The following is a 15,000-nucleotide window of genomic DNA, read 5'->3' as shown; positions in this document are numbered from 1 at the left end:
TGTGACGGCCCAAGTTTTTTAACCCGGTGCGTCAGTGATGAATCGAAAGATGACCCGATAACGGATCCGAAATGCGGAAGCAAAAGACAAAACAACGGTCTCTAGAGGTACATCATTGCTCTAAGACACCATTATGACCCTCAACGAGGTCACGGAACCCAAAGGAATTAAATGGGGAAGCAACGTTTCAAAAACGAACAAGATTGAATCTAGGGGCAAAATTGTCATTTTCAGCTTAAAAGTGGGTACCACCGAGCACACCATTGGAAAGACAATGAAAAATTAATGAATTTAGACTCAAGAATCACTTGATTCGGAGTTCGGATGAAGAAGATATGACTTACGGAAGAAGAAGGGGCAAAACGGTAAAAAAGTTCAAACCCTAGATCATCTAACCGGTTACCAAGCCTTCCTAACCGGTTAGGAGACAAAAAAATTCGACCAAAATACTGCCCAAGCACATGTAACCGGTTACCTAACTTCTCGTAACCGTTTACATGTGAAGGAGGCAGAATGGGCAGCAAGAAATTCTGGTAGCAAAGGCTTTTTCGGGAAAAATGGAAATTTGAGGCCTAAGATGATATTTTCTGGAAAAGCTCAAAGAAGAAACCCCCCTCAAAATAGAGTTTTCTATGTGACTCGCAAGGAAAATTGAAAAATACACAAAGTGAAATGCCCAAAATGCCCTCCCATGAAAACTGGTCCAGAGGGTACAAAAAGCTACTAAATTTAAAAACTAAGAGCTGAACTTCGGATGCGATTTCCGATGCCAAGATGGCATTTTATGGAAAAATATGGAAAAGAAACCCCCTCTAAAATCACATTTTCTAAGTGACCATAAAAAAAACAGAATTTATTTCCCAAAGGAAATTCCCAACACACCCTTAGGTCAGAATATGCAACAAAAGTGTAAAATGAGTCCGTAGGAGGCTCATTTCACCAAAGAAGAAGCTTTGCCCGGAAACGACCATGCACGCAAACGTAACTTACCTAATAAGATGTGCTACAATGGTCCGTGACTCAAAAATATGACCGAAGCAAAATATGACCCCCCAACGGCCAAAATGCCAAAAAATGAAGTTTGGAATGAAAACTTGAAACCTAAAAATCATGAAATGATTTCGAAATACCGTTTGGCCCTTGGCCACACTTTATGCATGTTAAATGAATGCTAATGGAAGAAGTTCATATACAATGCACGCTCCAGTGCAAAATAACATACTAAAACGCATGATTTTTCATATGTTCTCATCGAAGGCAAAAATGAACATCCTTGACATAATGTAATTTGGCCTCATGTCATATACATAAAATGAGAATCAAAAAGTGTGCTTAGGCACACATTACAAGTCTAGAAGCAAATATACACATTTGACATATAAGGTTACAAATGGCTTTTCAAGCCAACCTTCACAAGAATTGAACCCTTCAAGTTCCCAAATCATCTAAGCATGGTGAGAATCTCTAACCTTGAATCCTGTACCTAAAATATGCCCCAGTATCGTAGAGGTGAGTAACATAAAGCTACTCGAAGGAAATGAGCATGCATCGACCTACATTTTACAAGTTTGCATGATTAATTATTGTGGTTCATTCCACCTAACGTCTATGTCAAAGGTGAGACTCAAGGGGCATCCTAGCTACCTAAGATCATTTCTAGCATCAATCACCTCATCCATGAAATTTTAGCAACATAGGGTCATGCTTACATAAAGTAACAACATAGGAGCATGCTTACACAAAACAACTAACATAGATTCTCAAAGTCATCAATTTGAAATCTAAAGAACGAAAACGACATAAGTGATCATGCCACCTAACGTCTATGTTCCAAATGAATCTATAGGATCATTCATACTTTACATTTGAACAACACAACATGAATGTACTTGACAACATCAAAAGCTTATAATGATTCATTAAAATCATAAAACAAGAATGTACTTAAAAACATTAAAAGCTCACAATGATTTATTAAAAACCATGAACATGAATGTACTTAACAATATTAAAATGATTTATTAAAATCATAAAACATGAATGTACTTGGCAACACCAAAATCTACAAAGATCATAAAGCATGGATATACTTAACAACATCAAAATCGCAGACAAGTCACAATATAAACATGATTGCTAACTTAGAATTGAATGCGAAAATGAATAATGGAAGACTTGGACATCTAGACTCGGAATTCTGCCGAGATCAATGGTTGTTTCGGGCACTAACCCGTAGGGAAAACCACCCTAAGTGCGCACGATCTTAATTGGGGAGAACTCATACCTCCCGCACTAAAGCCGAACTTTAGCCATATCATAGTAACCATGTCCCAAGTGACTCCAAAATAAATAAGTTAACAACTTATATATATATGAAACCACATCCTATGCGCAAGTAGTTTGTAACCACACATTACATGCTCTAAATCCACAATTACTATAGGATGACAAATGTCGAATCTTTAGAGTGCGATTCGTTACGCGCTATATAACATCACATGTGGAATCTTCAGTGTGCGATTCGTTACACGCTATGGCAATATAGTCTAATATTGAAATCACAAATTCATGAATCCATTACAAGTCAAAAATCATGCTTTAAACATACAACCATTGTCAAATACATGATCAAATCATTAATGCAATAGAAACGAAAATTTATCAAATAACCAAATTAATTTCCCTAAGCTTCATACCTCAACCAAATGGTCCCTAATTAAAACATGTTATACAACATATCATGGTATCCACATATATTCACTAAAATCTCAAGTAGGACAATGGTACAACAAGGTAGAATTTAATTATATCATGATAATTAAACTTCTAAATTTCAAGCAACTTCAAATGGTCCCAATTTAATACATACTAATACACAAGTCCTAGTCCTCATGATTATCAAGTTAAAAGATTAACTAGGCCTAGGGAACCATTAAATAGGTTTTAATTAATCATTTAAGTTAAAATCTCTAAATTTTCATACTTGTCCAAATGCTCTCAAATTAAAGTATGTTAACAAACATGTTTAGACTTAATTTAAAAGCATACTACAAGTTTATTTCATGCAAGGTACAGCCATGGAAATTTATCTTTCACAAAAGAAAAATATTAAATAAAAAGCTCAATTCTTATTCAAATAATCCCTATTTAATATATGTTAACAAACATATTAAAACTTAATTTATTATCATACCACAATTCAAATCTAAGCTATACACATCTTTGAAATTTAAATCTTACACAAAGAAATAAATAATACTAACTTTCTAGATTTGATACAAGGTATACACATGAGTTGTATAATCATGGAAAACACTCAATATAACACACAAACAATCCTAAAACATTCCCTACCTCCATTTGAGATGAAATCTCAAATCCCCACCAAAATGAAACGGCTCTTAGGTTTTGTCGGGGACAACATCACGAACATGAATCCTAAGGAAGCCCCATCAAAAACACAACTTGATTTCAAACCCGAACTCAAGAAACGGCCAAAACAAGATTCCAATCGGTTGGAATCGAAGGCTTCGCCGAGGGGAACAATAAACACAAATGTTTCACCACTTTTTAATGAAGGGAAGAAGTCCAAAAGAGGAGAGAGAAGATGGCAGCCATGGATGGAGCTTGGACCGGCCATGAGAGAGGAGAGAGAGAAAAAAATCTAATTTTTCTTTCTAAGGCCCCCTATTTATAGAAAATCTCAAAAAGTGCCCCGAATGGGCCCCGCCGGGTCTGGAAAAGTGAAATTTGAGCAGACGCGCTCAAATGGTGAAACTCTGTGAATGAAAAAGATTTAAAATGAGAAAATATGAACAACGGAAGAAACGGTGTCAAAAATTGAGTCCCGTACAGAAAGTTATGCCCAAAACAAGTTTGGCACAAATCGGGGTCAGAAACTCTAAAACTGGAAAACATTGATCAGGAGGAAAATCTAAGAGTCCACGACTCGACGAAATGTGAAAATGAATCCCGTACGAGGATCCAGGCTCAAAACAAGGCATTGAGCAATGACTTTCATTAATTGCACAATGGCCCCTCCAAAAAGTGAAAAATACGAAACTGCCCCAGAATGAAAATATCTTCCAAAAGATATTTTCTTAGATACCCTTGAAATAAAATATCTTCAAAAGATATTTACGAAAAACACCCCAAGAAAGGGAAATGTTTCCAAAGAACTTTGCACTTATGCCCCTATGGGCACCGGGAGCAACCAGAGTACTTTATCACAAAAGTAAAGATACGTATCTCCTAGAAATCATTGAGAATGAAGATACGTGAAGTCAAAAACTAACTCCGAACACAAGAAGTGTGGTTATGCAAACAAAGTGACAACGAGGAAAGGACGAAAGACGCATAGTGTCTGAAAAATGAAAATGCAGAATTGACTCGGTCTTCAAAGGAAGTTGTCAATCCACGGAAAAGAGTCTTGAAAACAATTTCTGAGCACTCGAGATGACACTAAGCGACACGAAACAGAGCTCAGAAGGGAAAAGACAACGGAAAAAATTTATCCGAAAAATCCGGGTCATTATAGTGGAAGTGTTTAGCAATAATTCAAGTATAATCAAATAGGTCTATGTGCGATTTGATCGCAGGTTTGTGGGTAAAATAAAATCTAAAATTCTGCCAAAAGGTAATTTTTAGATGGGATTTTATTTGTTCCCGCGGGGTATATGGTTTTGCACATAGTAAAACACCCTGATAAATTTGGCTTAAAACTCCAAGCATGAATTAAAGTTATAATCCCTAAAGCTGAGATATATTACTATATGTTGTTTATGTGATGTTATTCAATATAACATTTATTCAGGTTACAGACGCTTCCGCAATTTAAAGATATCTTATAGGGATTGAACCATTGAATGGTTAAAATTATACTACCTAGAAGACAGGTTTTGATATTATATTGGATTTCTTGGACTACGTGTCTGTTGTTTTAGAAAGAAACCCATATACCCAGTGCATTGTCTTCTTAGGTAGAAAAGTTGTTGCATTTTTGAAGTGAACTACAGGTACTACCATGCCATTAGATTAATTTATACTTCTATTGGTGATACTATTCAGAGTGGTATTATAGTTTTGATACTGCCAAGGAGCTTCTTGATATGATCAAGAAAGAGTTAATGGGTATTAAGAAGTAACTACAATACTATTATTTGACATGGATTATGTTAGTGAGATATGATGGTAATGGTTCAGTGAGGGAGTACATCTATAAGATGTGCAAGCTGGCTAATGATCTGAGGTAGTAGAGAATCATATTTGCTAATAAGTTAATTAGTCCACATGGTGATCTATTCTCTACTTAGGTTTTTCTAACTTTTCAAGGTGAATTATAATTCACAAGAAGTTAAATGTGGAATTAACCAGCTGTTAGCATTTTGTGTTATTGAATGGAAACGACTCAAGGGTGTTAAAACTGAGTCAGCTTATCTTGCGGTGATAGTAAGAATAGTTTCATGAAGAAACTAGGTGGTAAGAAAGTGAATAAGGCTAAACAGAATAAAAACATTGATCATGGAATGATAAATGTTGATCATGTAGAAATAAAAGGACATCAAAAGAAAAGGTTATTGTGGTGAAAAGAAAAACAAAGCAAGAAAGAAAATTGCCATATTAATATTTGAGCCTAACTTGGTAAAAATATATGTATAAATATGGTGGATGGATTCGGGTGTGATCCTACTTGCTTCTTGTTTTTCAATTGACTCGATACCATCCGAATAAAATCATGTTTTGGTCAGAGAGGATTCATCTATGTTATGCATAGGATATTGGGGAATGTCTCTCAAAAGAGATTTGAACGCTTGGTTAAGGATGAGATTATTAGGCCACAAATTTTATGCGTTGGTTGTATCAAAGGACAAATGCTCAGAAACACAATTTTGAGGCTAGTCGGTCATTTGGTTTTTAGACTATATTTATACCGGACATTTGTGGTCCATTTCTTACTGTAGCTCGTTTGCAACAAAGGTATTTCATTATCTTCATTGATTGGTTCTCAATGTATGATTATGTACTTAATCCACCAGAAGTCCAAAGCACTTGATGTGTGTAAAATCTACTAGACTAAAGTCGAAAGTAGTTGGTATAAAGATTATGGTTTTAAGATCAGACTAAGGTGGTGAGTTTTAATAAGAGAATGATAAGGAGGGTGTAAATAGTAGTATTTTCAATACATACTTAACGAGTATGGCATTGTGCCACAATACACCATTTCTAGTTTTCCTGAACAGAATAAAGTTGCAGAAAATAGAAAGTGTAGGGATATCTTATAGAGACATAGTTATATAATGCAGATATTAAGGAGCTTAATACTCACATTACCAATGATTATTTAATTAGACATCTTGAAAGATTAAAGAATTCAAGATTTTACTTTCTTGTAGACCTATGGAGATTATTGGAATATGTTATGTATATTTAATGAGAGTGGTGAATCCAGTGGGAGTTTAAGATATTGTAGTTTCTTTTTGCAGAAAGGTATTTTCAGCATCTATTCTATTTATTCCAGGCTTCATTCCACTTTCTTTAGTGGTTTTAGTTAAAGCTCATATTTCTACTCTTTTAGTTATTTCTCCTTTGCAGACCTTTCTTTCAGTTTCCTATCTAGTTCCTAAGCGAGTTTAGCTTAGGAGATTTTCTAGAGCTTAGAAGTATGCTGTAGTTGGTAATTTTGAGATGTCTGGTAGATATATGACCAAAATTGATGGCCAAGTGCTTAAGCAAAAGTTAAGTGTTGATTTCTTTGAGATTTTCTCCAGCTTAATTAAAAGATTTTTTAAGAGTCATTATTTCATTATCACTTATTTATGGATTAAGTAAGTTTTAAAGCAGTAGTATCCAAAATTTTGATACAGTGATTACTGATTGTAAGTTCAAAGAGAATGTTATGAATAAATGCATATACCTCAAGTTCAGTGGGAGTCATTTTGTTTTCCTTGTCCTATATGTTGATGATATATTGCAAGGTAACAATGACATTCATGTGATACCTTGCAATATATTAAGAATTTTATGTAAAGTTTTGACATGAAGGACATGGGTATGCAAAGTATGTCCTTGCCTTTAGAATCCATATAGATCATGCTACTGAAATATTTGGACTTTCTCAAAAGACTTATATTAATTAAGTATATGAAAAATTTTAACGGTGACCAAGCGTAGTAAGCCCATTGACATAAAGTTCATTTTAAAGTATGGGAAAGTTAAGGTTTAAGTGCCTTTAAGATTTCCCTATATGGTTACAGAAAGATTGTTACATGTCCTCTCACTAAAGGTCTTCAGCCAAAGATAATAAAGTATTTATAAAGCACGTGATTTGGATAGGTGTTCGAGAGTCATTATGTTATGATATCCGGTATTTCTTTTATATATGCTACATTGCAGTTAGTTTCTTTACGCCTTGTGGTGATAGTTATTTTTCCTTCAGTTTGCGCCTTATGGTGACAGTTATTTGCATCCAAAATAAAGTTATGATGCATAATTATTATTATCTTGATATATATGGTTTATGCACGTGCTATTATGTTTGCCTAGAGTGATATTTCACTAATGAGGTTGTTTGGGTTAGATGTGAGATTGGCATCACATCGATAAATCCAAAATAATTATTAAAGGCTGTCTGAGAGTGATAATTCACTCATACGGTTGATTGGGCTAGATATGAGATTGACGCCATATCAGTAAATCCAAATATAAGATTTGTCTAGGAGTGGTATTTCACTCATGAGGTTGTTTGGATTAGATGTGAGATTGATACTACATTGGTAAATCCAAATATAAATATTAAATTTTGCCTGTGGGAGTTTTTTCACACTCCATGAGGATAGCTTGGGTTAGATATGGGATTGGCTCCATATCGGTAAACCCTCACACTGAACAGAAGGTTGGCGGTTTGCTGTAATATGTTCAGATGACATACCGCGATAGTATAAAGTAGGATGGATAGCTTGGGCTAGATATGGGATTGGTTCCATATCGGTAAACCCTCATACTGAACAGAAGGTTGGCGGTTTGCTGCAATATGTTCAGGTGACATACCGCGATGGTATGAAGCAGGACGGATAGTGAGGTGTGCGTTTAGACCCCATGCAGTTTGCACATCTCATGAAATACAGTAAAACCACTATATTTGCTTGAATCCTAGATGTAATCAATTTTGAGACCATGGAACTGTTTAGACTAATATATTACTTGTTTACGCATTCATGATCCACTATTGAGGAAATTTATAGAGGAGAGTGTTCTAAAGTTTCAATCCATCAATTTCGATAATTGTGTTTTCTAAATAAAAATGAGTGGCCACTCGACTTTTATAAATTGTGTTGCAATCCATAGTGTCATTTTATAAAACTTAGAGTGCATGGACCAAGTGGGAGATTGTTGGAATTTATATATATATATTTAAATAATAAAAATTATTTTATGGTCCTATGTACTATGTTTTCTAAAATAGGATTGCAATGTGATTATTGATACTTGATGGATTGGATTGTACTTTCAAATTTGGTGGTCTAATCGGGAGTATGGTTTTATACCGTTGGATTGTGGTTTTCCAACTTATTTGGTGTGATTTAATTCTAACCATTGATATCTAAGTTTCCATAATAGGAAGGGAGGCTTAGATATGCTTGTTTGTAGAGAAGCCGTCCCCCTTGTTATTATATATAAGGGTTTTAAAACATTTATTTAGTCCTATCGTATCGACAACTCTCAGAAGAGGGTAAAACGCTCTAATGTGCTGCAGGAACTCACAGAAAATTATATGGATATTCTAAAGGTACTATGTGATTTAATTATCAATCATGTAAGATATGTAAATTACTCTTTAAAGTATTCTTGATTTTTACATTGATTAATTTAATTGACGTTTTAACACCATGGATGTTATTTGCACACTTTTAAAATTACAAGAATGTTTTTTTACACTTAGCCCGAATATATATATATTATTTACCAATTAACTACTTAAAACTCATGTACACCCTTGGTCAATTCAAAATTTTCCCATTACGACTGTACGTTTGTTTTAGGTAAATATTACTACTGTAGGTTGGCAATGACGTTGCCGTCTAAACTCACGTTGACTTGCTTAGAACAATTGTTAAATAATAATTAAATGGAGGATATATATATATATATATATATATAGTCCTCTCCCTTTCTATCTCTCTCCTTGATACACACAAAAATGGCGTAACTTCAGAAGAAGCAGCCTCATGCTATAATAATATCGTACCCTCTACAAGGTCATGTAACCCCGACCGTCCATCTGGCCATGAAGCTTGCATCAAAGGGCTTCACAATCACCTTCGGCAACGCGCGTTGAATCCATCCATCACAAGATATGCAAAGCCCAACCACAAGCCGCAGCTGGAGACCACCTTTTCGCCGCAGCTGGTCTCGACATCTGTTATGTCATTGCCTTCCTCTGTAGTTCGACCGATCCATCAACTTAAATGAGGTACTGGAGGCCTACCTCCATCTCTTCCCTGCCATGGTAGATGAACTCGTAGGGAAAATAGTCCCGACACCGGACCCGCCTGTGAATTGCCTTATCTCCGACACGTTCTACGCTTGGCAGTCGACGATTGCAAACAAGTATATATAAGCTCGTCCATGTTTCGTTCTGGACTAAACCAGCTTGCTTTGGTCTTCACTCTCTACTATCACTAGGAGTTTTTAAGGAGCAATGGTCATTTTGCTTCTTCTCAAGGTGTGCACACTTGCACTCTCTTTCTTTTCCATATACAAATATATATATTCATGCTTCTACATATATTAACCGACCCAACAAATTATATGAAAGGAGCCTAAGGAGGGCTTTAACAAAATGAATATATATAATATATAAGTGTGGTATAATTATAAATTTCTAGCCACCTTCCATCCAGTGAATTTTAGAGAGAGAATAAGAAAACCAAATAAATCAAGAAAGAGAAAAATATAAACATGAAAGTGGAGAAAAATATAAACCAATGAAATCAAGAATTTTAGAGTTACCAAATAAAGAAGGAAACTTTGACCAGAACCGCGGCCAATGCAGTCTGCAGACAATGAACACTACTACCACTTGCCAGTTGCCACCCTTTTCCACACCACTCATGTTGACACTGTTTTTGAAATTTGATATAGAAAATATGTGTACATAATATTTTTTAATCATTATTATTTTATCTATGATAACAGTGTCGGATCTCTTACTGTATTTCATAATTCATCACAAATATATATTATTTTTCGCTTTATTTTTTTTTCCTCAAAGTAAATCTAGAATATTTGTATAACCATTTAATCCATCCCACTGTTAGTCAGTTACGGACCCAAAATATTTTGTGAGGGGGTCGGCTTTTTAATTTGTGGGTACAAAATTATATGATGGGTTCATTTTTGTAATTTTAATAAGGTTTTTTTTATAAATTTTAAAAATTTTAAAGTATAAAATGAAAAAAATAAAAATCAGTGGGGCAAATTATAATTCTAGTGGGGGCATCTTCATAAATTATCAAAATTTGATGTATAAAATGCTAAAAAAAAGAATCTAATGGGGCAAATTGTAATTTTAGGGGAGGCATTTTCATAAAATTGTAAAAAATTAGGGTATAAAATGAAAATATTAGTTGTCCGTCCCTACTGTTAGTTGTCTTTGAAATTTAAGATGGAAAATATGTATTATATATATATATATATATATATTGACTGGTTAATCTGATATATATCATAGGTAATCACAAGGACGCCATAGATTACATACCCGGGGTTGAGTCTATCCAACTAGTGGACCTGGTGTCATATCTTCAAGATACAGATATGTCAACGTTTCACCAGATCATCTTTAAGGCTTTTGATGGCATCAAGAGAGCGGATTTAATTCTGTGTAACACATTACATGAGCTCGAATTAGTAACAATCTCCGCCCCCAATCAAAAGCAACCCACTTTTGCAATTGGGCCCATTTTCCTCTCCGGCTTCGCAAAGAGCATTGTGCCCACTAGCCTTTGGTCCGAATCAGACTGCACCCAGTGGCTCAACACCAAGCCCACTGGGTCAGTTTTATTTGTCTCATTTGGTAGTTTGGTCCATGTAAGTAAAGATGTAACGACCCACTCCACCACATGGTGTGATATTGTCCGCTTTGTACTTGAACCCACACTGTTTTACTCTTGAGTTTCATTCCAAAAGGTCTCATACCAATTGTTATGAGGCCTTCTGGGGTGAAGCCCAAGAGCAAAACCGTGCGGGTCAGGCCCAAAGCGGACAATATCACACCATGTGATGGAGTGGGTCGTTAGAAATGGTATTAGAGCCTGACCCAGCCGGAAGTGTGCCGACGGGGACGTTGGGCCTCCAAGGGGAGTGGATTGTGATGATCCTGTGGGCGGGTGTGGCGTGGACGGGTGTGAGAGACAGTGACAAGCTACCACACTGGCGAGTTACGGGTGCATAGTCCTACTTCGCCTGGGTAGAGAAAGGTGAAGTGCTTATATATAAGTGTATCATCTCCATTTGGTATGAGGCCTTTTGGAGTGAAGCCTAAGAGTAAAACCGTGTGGGCTCAGGCCCAAAGCGGACAATATCATACCATGTGGTGGAGTGGGTCGTTACAAAAGAGACCATAATGGAGCTAGCCCATGGGATTTGGCCTAGTGGAGTGAGTTTTATTTGGGTGCTTCGGCAAGACATTGTAAGTTCTGTGGGGACCTATTCACTATCCGTTGGATTTGAAGAGGGTGTCAAAGATAGAGGGTTGATCGTGACGTTGTGCTCTCAGATTGATGTGATTTCGCATTCGTCCACCGGAGGATTCTTAACTCATTGTGGATGGAACTCAATACTAGAGAATGTATGGTGTAGTACTGTTCCATTGCTTTGTTTCCCGTTACACACTGATCAAATCACTAATCGAAAATTAGTTGTCGATGATTGAAGGATCGGGATCAATCTATGTGATCAGAAATCAATAACTTGGAGAGAAGATCTATCGTTTGATGAGTGAAAAATCAGCTAATGAATTGAGGAATGAGATCAAGAAGGTAAAAAGAACATTGGAAAATGCAATTGTATCCAATAGATCATCGGGGAAAAAATTTAATCAGTTCATCATGGGTCTTGAAGTCAAAATTCACAAAAAACATGATTTTGTCACACTATAATGACAACACCACCAATTTTATGTTTTAAAAGTTTTTGAGAATAAGAAGCTATAGATATGAATTGTTTCGGGTGTTGCTATAGTTTTTGTGTTTATTAAAAGATTTCCAACTTTGATTTTAAAGTTTTTTTTTTTTTGGTTAAAAGGGTTAGCTTTATAAATAAGAAATATGTATAACAAAGCAACTAATGAAAGAGAACTTCCATGGCTTAGAACAATACAGAACACCAATATCTTGCACAGTCAATAGAGCTATTACTAATCTGAACCTATCAAAAGTTGTAACAGACGAATGCAGTCATTGTTGCAGTAGAAACCATGATTGACCGCTAGCATATGCACATCCTTGTATGAAGAGTTGTTGCATAGCTTCTACATTGCCAATCTTACTCAATTCAGCAGCATTTCTTAACTTGAGAGAAGCAAATCTAGCTCTGATGCATCCTTTGATTTTAAAGTTATTCAACTTAGAAATCAATGATTTTATTTTTAATTTATTTTATGTGAGAATATGAATCATATAACTCTTATTGATTAATATTTGTACAAGGTTTTGAGTTTGATTAGGAGATCAACTTTTTTAACTGAATTTTTCCTAAAAGCAATGCAACAGTAGCTCAACTAAATAAGGTATTTTTTGTGTCAAAAAAAAAAAAAAAAGTTTTCTAAACCTTTTCGGATTACATAATTCAAGTTTTGCTTACAATAACAAATAAATTTTATATGAATAATACTTTAGAATTTGAACATCTTGAATAAAGACTGACATCATGATGTCATTAAATATTAGCCTCTACTTAAATTTATCGTCAATCTAACTCCCTATATAGAACAAAAAAAAAGAAAAAAAAGAAAAAGGAAATCTAACTTTCTCTCATTACTCATTTGATATAAGTTTTCTGCTATTTGCTAAACACAATCATTCATTTTCTTTTTCTTTTTCTTTGTGTGTGCATGTGTGAGGGGGAATTAGTCAAAGATCAGAAGAAAATAGTCAACAATCCCAAAAATTTCTACTTTTCGAGAGCACATTGGGTCCTAGAACATAATTAGTTGTCATTTTAAGTCTTTTTTGGTGAATAATTTGTAAGTTCAATCCGTTTCATATGGAAAACTCAAAATAGTAATAAATTGTAAATAATAAAACTTGGTGAAGATGGTGTGAAGTGTAATACCTTGGATTTTTGGATTGAGCTTAAAACTTGATTAATGGATGATTTTTTTTATTTTAATTTTTGAGACTTTTATATCATTTGGGGTCTTTATCACTTGTTAGAAGAGTTGGAACATTAAAGTGATTTAATTTTATTGGTGGAAGTTTTGTAAATTAAAGAAAGAATGGTTAGTTGGAGATTAGGTGGTAGCTTCATAGGAGTTCCCGAACACATGTCCCTTTATGCATAAACCATAGAGACACATGTATGGCCAGAGTTACACCTTTAAGTTTCCTTCATTTCCTTTGCACACACAATAGAAGAGTGAAAGAAACGCTTGGATATTGAGATACAGAAAGAGAGCGGGGGAAAGCCTAGCCTTGGGTTTGTTGCTGGAGTTTCTAGGAAGAATAAGAGGAATTAAAGAGATAGAAGCTATGGCCGTGAGAAGAAGAGAGGGCTGGACTTGGACGTACTTTAGGACTTTAATTTTCTCATATTCTTCATCCATGAGGTAAGGATTTCTCTAACACTTGAAGCCATGGGAGGTTTTCATCTTGATTTTACTGATTCTCCTAACTTTTTATAAATCTCTGAATCATTATACTGTATATTTGAATCTATTGCGTTATTTATTATTTATATTTCATCTCTAAAAATCTGTTTCACATGTGTTGAAAATATGATCTTCATCTAGTCTTACAACCTTTGTTTTCATGAATTAAAGGTATGAGTCATGGCACTTGCTGGATTTTGTTATATTGATTTTGTATCAGTTTCTTATGCTTTGTATTTTGAGTTGGCTTAGTCATATTTGGACTGAATTTTATTGTTGCTAAACTATGGGACTAGGAGGGTGATGTTTCGAACGAAAGGGGTGAGTAATTGGATATGAGCTACTCGTAGGTGAAAGACCTTAAACCTACAGCGGTAGACTCTGTTGGGATTTATATGCCCTGGCATAGCAAATTCCTATTTGGATTATAGTGACATGTGTTCCTGACATATCTGAAATATTTATGATTTATATAATTGGTGAATTCAATGTATTATGGTTCGATTCATTATGGAATTGATAGCGTCCACTTGATTATAGGAAATATTTATATATATATGTGATGACAATAAATACATGAATATAAATAGTAATCATAAATTGTTCATAGTTGGTAATTATGGATGGACTCATTACTAACTAAGACTTGAACTAGATCCGCGTTAGGTTGAGATATATTGCGAGAGCTGTCGTATGCAATTGCTCCCTATCACCGTCATGGCATTTGACTCTTAAGCATGAGAGAAGTATAAACTCTTTTATTAATTAGCAATTACTTTGATTTGTTCGGCGGAATCTTCAGAATCCTTAAACCGGCACTTTGGGTAATTATGTAATTAATAGTTAGAGGGTTCTATTTTCAATATTTGCATCATTGCTACTTGTATTTATTTTGTATTGATTATGGTTAATAACAAAGTAAATTCGAAGGCCTTCGTGTGTTTTTAGACAAAATGATTTATTGTATATTTATTTATTTAAATTATTATTTTTTGTCAAACAAATATTTTATTGTGATCGAGCCAGAAATAATCAATGGTACCAAAATAAATATATTAATTAAGTAGTCGGATTGATGACTTTATTTATCCGATAACTAATTATGCATAGAGGGGTCAAAGTGTAACATTGAC

The 15,000-nt window shown here is 34.8% G+C and overlaps 1 pseudogene; it reads left to right on the top strand.

Moving 5' to 3' along the window:
* Positions 1–9,166: 9,166 nt before the first annotated feature.
* On the top strand, positions 9,167–12,158 carry LOC132309177 (UDP-glycosyltransferase 86A1-like; annotated as a pseudogene).
* Positions 12,159–15,000: the final 2,842 nt, after the last annotated feature.

The sequence above is a fragment of the Cornus florida genome, unplaced genomic scaffold (genome assembly GCF_030987335.1).
Source record: "Cornus florida cultivar Cherokee Brave unplaced genomic scaffold, ASM3098733v1 CherokeeBrave_3.0.0_Hap2_Chr05, whole genome shotgun sequence".
NCBI lineage: Eukaryota > Viridiplantae > Streptophyta > Magnoliopsida > Cornales > Cornaceae > Cornus > Cornus florida.
The sequence above is the reverse complement of the archived record's forward strand: the minus strand, read 5'-3'. Positions and strand labels throughout refer to the sequence as shown.